Here is a 9,700-nt window from a genome sequence, read left to right as displayed (position 1 = left end):
GGCTCTCCAACGGGAGATTGAGAGACCAGTGTTGGACTGTAGAACTGCTTTGAAATTCATATGAGCTGTTCGCACTAAAGTAAAAACCACCATCACTTCATGCGGATACCCCTTTGGCGCCAGCTGCGGTCTCAAGGCTGGAGCTGAACAACAACACCCTGATAACGACTGTGTTTAGTCTGTTAGTCTGTTTAGTCCATTCCATGCAAGGCCACCTGGGTTGGCTGGAAGACTGTTTACTTAGCCTAGCAGGGCGAAGGACACTGTCTCAGCTGAACTCTGGACAGGCACACACATACATATACACTGATATGCACACACTCATCCCCCCTCCCTTTCCAAACGCCTTTGACGCTTATTCCCTTCCGATGCTGCACCCTTTACCCACCCCTGTTGCTTGTCATGTGTTTCTTTGGTGTATTAAGAGTTTTTTCATGTGCTATGTGCAGAGGTGGTTTTTTTTCTGTTCTCAAACTGATCTCCCTGTTGGAGCTCAGTCTGGGGGGAGTTATTTTTTTCTCCTTATCTTTCCTCATGTGGTGCATTTTCCATTGTTATACCTCTCTGACCTGTCTTCCCCATGTGATGTTTTGTGTAATGTATGTATGGTCGGAGGGTAAGATGGCGCCCCCATTGCGTGCATTAGGTCGGCAGCCTTATGAAATTTCCCCTTGTGGGACTAATAAAGGTATATCAAAATCAAAATCAAATAATCACAAAGAAAACTAAATCAGAAAATTTAAAGGCAAAACTAAGGCTAAACCTTGTTAAATGTAATATAGTCCCCCAAAACTCAGAACATTATATGTACAGAAAAAGGCAAAAATGTAAATACAAAAACTCCAAACTCAGGCAAAAAACTCAGGGTCAATGACAACTTTTGTCATTTCTGTGTTTTGTATCTTTGTGGGAGATATTACATCTTAAAAATGTTGTTTGAAAAGCCCTAAAATTCAGAAACATGGTCAAAAACTTGTATTCCATTGTATAATATTTTTATTTATTTTCAGTCAAAGGTTACACAGTTTTAAACATTTAGTTACTTTCCTTGGGTACATTTCTATTTTAAATGCTCTGTCCACAAATGGCCTTTGGTAAGAATTGCTTTACAAAGTCCAGGAACAGAGATGAACAAAAATATGACCTGCTCACCTGCAAACTTTAGCTTCACCAATCAGAAGAAACAAAGAGGCATAAAACAGCTCATCAGACACTCTTTGATCTGAGCTTAGGATAAATAAGGATTATTTCCAACTATCAGTCATGCAAAGCTACGCTATTATAGTCCAGCAGTCAGAGTATAGAGATGGAAATTAGTTGAATTACACAGCAGATCATCTGAGGAACATCAGCCAATAACGTTCAGACTAAACCGACCCACACTCTTCCTTCTCACAGTAACCGGCTGTCTCCTCCTCTCTGTGGAAAATCTTCCCATCAGGCTGCATCTTCCACCTCAGCTTCACCTCTTCTCTGATCCCTTGCTCCAGCAGCTTCTCCCTCACCTGAAACACAGTTTTCACACATTAAAAGAAGCTCCTCATTAATCAGCCGTTGTTTCCGTAGTGAGCAGAAAACATTGTTCGTGCTGTTTCTGGGGGAAATGTACTAAATGAACTGGCTGGGGATGAAACTGAAGTTTGTTATTAGGCCTCATTGCCTGTCATTGGGTCACTTCGTCTCCTCACAGTAATCTGAAATTAAATGACTTCTTCAAGTTAAGAATGAAAAAAGGTTAAATAACAAAAATCGATGGGATTCCATTAAATGAGCCCCGTATGTCTGCAGCTGTGTGCTGTCACGTTTCCCTGAACCTGGACTGCACAGACTAACTGCTCTCTATCATTTCACAGTAGTCATAGCAGTCTGTTCCTTGTATCGGGGCCTGTGTGTCCTCTGACCTGCTGCAGGATGGATTCTTGCACTGTGGGGTCGTTCAGGTCTGCAGATCCTGCTCTCAGCTGAACCTTCACTGACCTCAAGGCTCGGGAAGATTTGACATCTGCAGAGAAAGAAAAGGCCGAATTTCAATTCAATTTTATATATACAGCGCCAAATCACAACAACAGCCGCCGCAAGGCGTTTTAAACGGTAAGGTAGACCCTACAATAATACATATAGAGAAAAAAACAAGAAATCAAATGACCCTGTATGAGCAAGCACTTTGGCAACAGTGGGAAGGAAAAACAGGTTGGTGGTGTACCTGGAACTTCTGTTTAAGACTATGCTTCCTCCTCACTGTCACCCAGCCGCTCTCTTTCCCGAGCTGCTTAGGGTCTGCCGGGGAACAGCCAGCGGGGCCTACACTATCTTCAGCTGCACCAACTACAGGGGCCTGGCTAGCTACGGGTGACTCAAGGGTGCGAAGCCGAGTCTCCAATTCAGTAATCCTGGCCTCCAGAGCTGCAAATATGCTACATATGTTACAAGTATCACTACTGCTAAAGGAGGCCGAGGAGTAACTAAACATCTGACACAACGAGCAGGAAAGTGCACGAGGGACAGGTGAAGAGGCCATGCTGCACATGAAGATTATACTATGAAAACAGAAGTTATCTAAAGGTTTTTAATTAAATTGGTATGCAGATAAGCTACTCAACTACTACTTCCTGTTCCTGTGTTGGAACAGGAACAGGAAGTGATACTCTACCACAGAGAGAGCGAACATCAAATGACAGCGCCACCCAAAGGATCGACAGTGTTGTGCCAAGAGTGTCCAGATGAGCCCAGGACGACCAGACCGTGCAGAAACACAGAGGACAGACTCACCTCTGGAGCAGAGGAAGGGGCGTTGTTCATTACAATTATGACTGTAGAAGGAGCCTGTTGATGCATCTATTGTGGCACAGTTTTGAGTGTCATCAGGCTGCCCGGGCGCCCACGGCAGGTTTGAGGCTGTGCTCGAGTTTGACCACGTCCAGTAATTTCTATACAGTCCAATCCAGGCCTGATTAGAAGATGTCAACATGTTAGCAACAATGGTGTTTGCACTTGAATCAATCATGGTGCTCAGGTCTATGTATTTCTGTCTGCAGTGAGACTGAGCATCAGGCCAGGTCATCAAGTTCGGCACCAGGATGAACCTGCTACCCGTCTCTGAAAGACAAAAGATCAGATGGATTCAGACCTGCAGCTCAAATGTTCAGTTTGTCAAACCCTGGTTCCAAAGTCCAAAACACTCACCATTAAAGCAGAAAAAGCTATGTTGTTCTGAGCACTGTCTTGTGGACCATGATCCATCACTAGATATTGTAACACACTCCCCAGTCCCTGGCTGTCCCGGGGACCAGGAATGAAACCAGGATGACTGAACTGGACCGAGGCGAGACCATTTCCAGCCGCTCTTGGAGAGTCCAATCCACACCTCTGTGCTCCCCGCCCATTTCTGGGCTTCTTGGATGAGAGCTGAGCTGTTAACGATGGCGAGGTCAATGTACTCATCTCTGCAGTATTGCTGAGCGTCGTTCCAGGACTTCTGCAGGTCAACGAGGTGGAGCTGCCTGACTAACTGATCAGACTGAAAATGGCAGACCGTCACGTAACCTGAGAGAGGACACGAGTAAGTCAGCGCGGTCACAGACTCATCTCAGCTCGATTTTACTCGTCAGGAGAATTTACAGAGATTTGAACAGTGTTGTGGTCTGTTAATATATGTGTCCTTCAAAGGATCTGTAACTCGTATACTGGTTAAAATGTGTTTTACAATGCCTGTGGACACCTACACACTGGTTTCCTGCTCCAGGGCAAAACTCACACATCAGGTTAAAAAGCTGCTGTCTTTCTTTTTTTACTCTTTTACTTCACTTCATACAAACTGTTACAAACTACCGACTATTAAACTGTCAGTCAAACTTAACTGGACCCAAAGAAACCTTTAGAAGTTTAGTTGACATGACAAAGATCTTTGGAGATTGTACGAGTGTTTCTGTGACTGCTTGAAGCTTGTTTACAGACACCTTTAAAATAATCACTATGGAGCAGTTCAGTTTGTGCTTTCATTGATTTTCTGATATGAAAAGTTTTATTCAAACTATAAATGAGGCGACTGAGATGAGTTTACAGACCTGAGAGCAGCAGGAGGATCAGTCCACACCCCTTCATGGCTGAGAGCTGAAAAATTGTGAAGAATGTCCTCATGAATCTCATCTGCAGCTGCTCTATCATTATTAATCATAACACTTAAACCAGCATCAACAAAGAGGCAGATGTCTCTGTCATTCACTCCATTTCTATCCTAATCTAATGATTCAAACAAAACTATCAAACATATTTAACATTTGAAACGTTCAACTTTAAAAAGTGTTGTCTTTATTCAATTATCATCATTTTGTTTATTAGAATACCAGATAATGAATGTGTGAGATTATCAAATAAACCAAAACAAACATATGCATAACATACCTGACACAATGAGACGTCTGTTAAGCTGTGACACAGTCAGAACTCTTCATCTGATATATATGTCATCCTCGCTCCTCCTCCCACATCTATCAGAGACTTTGTAAAAGTGGTTTTAGAAAGCAGCCCAGTGTTCATTAAAGTGCATTTGTTTAAAGATGCTCAGAGTCATTTAACTGAAGATGACTTATTCAAAGTTATTACAGATGCAAACAGACTAACGTCTGGCAGAACGGGCTGTGAATTGGAGCTAAACAATGTCACAGGGGTCGAATCATGAGACTAGGACTGAGGTTAAACACAGGAAACGGGCCGTTTGGTTTCAGGCTTCAGTCTGTGAGTGGAAGAACATGCTTCTCCTCCTGACTGGAGTTCAGCGTGTCTGCTGCATCATCAGCAAAGATGGACGCACTTGGAAATGTTTGTGTCTTCATTTGAATCCAAAGCTGAGGTTCGTGAGTTTGCTTGCTGTGCATGTGTTTGCATGGATACAGCACTGATTCTCTGCCCGACCATTTCAGTGTTATTTGAATAATGTTGTAATTATTATAATTCAAACAAAAGAGGGTTCAAGCTTGACTCCTCCAAACAAATCAGTGATGATGAAGACGCAACCTGACACATTTCACATGTCAGTTCCAATCATAGAGAACAAATAGTTTTTATTTTATTCTTTGTTTGTTTAGCTTCAGCGTGTTTTTAAAAAAAAATGATATTACAGTTTTAGTGCATCTCCTCTAAAAGTGCAAAACTTGCTTTCAGAGTCTCACACAGCACCACTTCCAAAGATGGAGGCTCGAGACAAATAAAATGATTTTAAAGTTACCACTAAATTTCACTGAAAGTAAGTAAATGTTGTTTATGTAGTGCCTCACAATGTGAAGATCACAAAGTGCTTCACAAATAAATACCAAGGAATTTAAAAGAAAAGATAAAGCTTTTAAATATTATAATTGGATGTGCTGCAGGTGATGATGTTGATACAAGACATACCTGTCCCAGTGATCACACGGTGAACGGTGTTGCCACGGCAGCCGGATGCGAGCTCGTTGCCCGTGTTGACTTAGAAGTCCACCTTTGCCAGGTGTCAGCGTGGGTCTGTTCTGCTCGACGCCGGGGGTGCATAGGAAGGAGAGAGTGCTCCTCTATTTATTTTCAGTTTTTAGTTTCATTCGATGGAAACTTTTAGATTTGCTTCTTGTTAGGACTTGGAAAACTTTACTATCCACATGACAGAGCACTCGGACTCATATCTGATTATGTGTAAGATCAAGAGAATATCATAAATGATGGTAAACCTGAAGTCTGCTTTGGATAATTCTCTTTACCAAATCAGTTGGCAACATTTTAGTTTTGTGTTTTGAAGGTTTGAGTAATTGCAGCCACCACGAGTACATGAAAAAGGACTCGAGGTCTTTTTAAACCTTTATTTCCATCCTGTCTGAGCGCAGCCGACAAACGAACATCATGAAAACGATTCAACAGAAAAGTACCCAGTTCTTAGTTAAACTGTTTTATATGTGAAAACTGTCGTTTCAGCTCCGTGTGATGGGAGTCCCCTTAGACAACAATGATGCTAAGTTTAGCTTGTAAAACAGTTTGCTAGTGGAGCTGCTGACACTAGTCTCATTTCAGTTTGATGGTACAAATGTAACAGGAGTGACATTATTGATATTTTACTATATACACACCATTTTTTGGAAAAAGAAAGCTCAGTGGTGGAATCAAATATGACATTTCAGTCAAAATTCAAGGTATTTATTTCTATTTCATATCATTTATGACCCTGTGTGAAAGCTTTAGTTATATTTAAGGAAAATATCCCAAACATAAAGTCAAAGATTTGATCCTTGTGTGTTTCAGATGAAATGAAGACAAACTGATGCAGTAAATATTCTTTTATTGATGAGAAAACTGTGCAGTATAATCTACTTAAGATGCTGAAGATATGAGAGCATTAAACTATACTATACTGCAACAACATGGGAATAGAGCAGCTGTGATAGAAAACAGCATTAATGAATCAAAAGTACGGAAGTGGAGGAAGCAAGAAGAATGAGTTGAACAAAGTTTGATTTATCTGACTGCTTTGTTTCGCTTAATGTGCCTTATGTGCAATTTATGGTCCGAAAAATACACATTTGACTTTTTTATTTGGCACACTGCAGTGTAATATTGCAAAGCACCTCTTTTTAACTTCAGTGGATATTATACATGGTTATGCTCAGGATATGTCAGCCCATTTCTACTGGAAATGCCTTTTGGTTAACCTCTTAAGCCCCAAGCCTACCTGATCTCCTGCCTTTTGCCCCCGTATCAGGGGGCGTTGGGGCTTAAGAAGTTAAACTTTCAGCAAGGAATTTGCATTTGCACTGTTACATTTTTATATAGGTTTAATGCACATAAAAACAGCTGCTTGTTTAAGTGAAAATAAATGGATGGGGGTTTTCTGCGCTAGTAAAGTTGTGGAGTTGTATTTTGTTTCGCAGAAATTATATCGTCAGTTATATCGTTATCGCAAATTTTCAAATATATATCGTGATATATATTTTTGGCCATATCGCCCTGCCCTAATTGATAATATTTCAAAGAAGAGGGTTTAAACTATTTTCATTTTGCTGGTTAAATATAGAGTTAAAGCAGAGTTTCAGTTTTACTCATTGATGGATAATTTAACATATTTTTCTTCTCAGTGGTGTTTTAAGAATGTGGTGTGTTCTGTTATAGATGGCCATTTGTAATTCAGCCCTATGTTCATGTGACAGTTTTGTTTTTTTGTTTTTTTCCCCTGTGACAAAACTTGTGATGTCTTAATGTTTATTTATTGGTAATAAATGTGTTTTTAAAAATCAAAAAAATCTTTCTTTCTTTCTTTCTTTCTTTCTTTCTTTCTTTCTTTCTTTCTTTCTTTCTTTCTTTCTTTCTTTCTTTCTTTCTTTCTTTCTGTAACCGGGAGGGGAGAGAATTTTGTCATGTTTTGTATTGAAGAACTGTGTTTCCTTAATTAAAATAAAATGTTTTAACATTATTCTTTTAGGTTTAAATTGCTTGGGTCAACTGAGAGCTTTAATTTTAGATTTACAAATCGTATCTGTCTTTCACAAAATAAAGGTCTTGGTATGAAATAATGCCTTGTTGTAGGAGGGGGTGGTTTGAGGCTATCCTGCAGGGAGGGTGGAGATGTGGGTTCACGGGACAGTGCCAAGCAAGGCCGGCTGGCACAGCTGATTTTCATCATGCTAACCAAGACTTCCATATTTCTAGTAGCTGCCGAGGGCTGGTGGAGCAGAAGCATACAAGAGCTGAGCTGAAGCTACAGATTCCACAGAGCCTCCAGCTCTCAACACTGTTAATAAAAGTGCACTCAAACTCATCCAACGGTCTCTGAGTGTGTGTCATGCCAGGGTTCTGGTAACAAGTGTTACACTCATGTTGACTGGGGCTTACTAAAGACAGACTAGAATGTCACCCTCCTCCCTACAACCACATTTCCTGTTGGTTTAGTTCTATGTTTCTGGCCTAAACTCTAATTTTATGTACACTCAACAAAAATATAAACGCAACACCTTTGTTACTGCTCCCATTCCCCATGGGATGGACGTAGAGACCTAAAATTCATTCCAGATACACAATATAACCATCCCTCCCAAACAGTGGTCACAAATCAGTCCAAATGTGTGGTAGTGGGCACATCTGCTATATTGAGATAATCCATCCCACCTCACAGGTGTGCCACATCAGGATGCTGATCTGACATCATGAATAGTGCACAGGTGTACCTCAGACTGCCCACAACAAAAGGCCACCCTGGAATGTGCAGTTTTGTCTCACAGCAAAATGCCACAGACGCCACAAGCAATGAGGGAGCGTGCAATTGGCATGCTGACAGCAGGAATGTCAACCAGATCTGTCGCCCGTGCATTGAATGTTCATTTCTCAACCATAAGCCGTCTCCAAAGGCGTTTCAGAGAATATGGCAGCACATCCAACCGGCCTCACAACCGCAGACCTCGTGTAACCACACCAGCCCAGGACCTCCACATCCAGCAGGTTCACCTCCAAGATCGTCTGAGACCAGCCACCCAGACAGCTGCTGGAACAATTGGTTTGCACAACCAAACAATTTCTGCACAAACTGTCAGAAACCGTCTCAGGGACGCTCAACTGCATGCCCGTCGTCCTCATCGGGGTCTTGACCTGACTCCAGCTCGTCGCCGTAACAGACTTGTGTGGGCAAATGCTCACATTCGATGGCGTCTGGCACGTTGGAGAGGTGTGCGCTTCACGGATGAATCATGGTTCACATTGTTCAGGGCAGATGGCAGCTGAGAATGTCCCAGTTCTTGCATGGCCAGCATACTCACCGGACATGTCACCCATTGAGCATGTTCGGGATGTGCTTGACCGGCGTATACGACAGCGTGTACCAGTTCCCACGAATATCCAACAACCTCGCACAGCCATTGAAGTGGAGTGGACCAACATTCCACAGGCCACAATTGACAATCTGATAGACTCCATGCGACGATGTGTTGCACTGCATGAGGCAAATGGTGGTCACACCAGATACTGACTGGTTCTGGGTCCCCAGACCCCCAATAGCGCAAAAAACTGCACATTCCAGGGTGGCCTTTTGTTGTGGGCAGTCTGAGGTACACCTGTGCACTACTCATGATGTCAGATCAGCATCCTGATGTGGCACACCTGTGAGGTGGGATGGATTATCTCAATATAGCAGATGTGCCCACTACCACACATTTGGACTGATTTGTGACCACTGTTTGGGAGGGATGGTTATATTGTGTATCTGGAATGAATTTTAGGTCTCTACGTCCATCCCATGGGGAATGGGAGCAGTAACAAAGGTGTTGCGTTTATATTTTTGTTGAGTGTAGTTATACACATTGTCAGTTTTTTATTAGATCATTACAACTCTCAAGAAATAATTAAGGTTTAAGAGCTTATCAAATAGACATGCTTGGGAAATTACAAATGTGAAAGAGTGTAAATTTGAAATACAAAGCCCACGATCTGAATAAACTCCAATAATAGTGGATCTCATGCTTTTCATATGATGCACAAAGTAACATCAGCTGATCGCATTGAGAGCAGAAGAACTGATAAGTGTGATTGATGGGCAGGCAGACTAACAATCCCAGGGAATTGGACTACTGGGAACCAGTTCTTGATTCCCATCCCTCCTTCCAGTTGTGTTAACACTTTTTGTTGTTGTCGTTTTTTTGGGGTTTTTTTTTTATTATACAACTCACCATTTGTATCAGGAGTTTGTTGAGTTGCTTTA

The sequence above is a fragment of the Astatotilapia calliptera genome, chromosome 11, assembly GCF_900246225.1.
Source record: "Astatotilapia calliptera chromosome 11, fAstCal1.2, whole genome shotgun sequence".
Classification (NCBI taxonomy): domain Eukaryota; kingdom Metazoa; phylum Chordata; class Actinopteri; order Cichliformes; family Cichlidae; genus Astatotilapia; species Astatotilapia calliptera.
The sequence above is the reverse complement of the archived record's forward strand: the minus strand, read 5'-3'. Positions refer to the sequence as shown.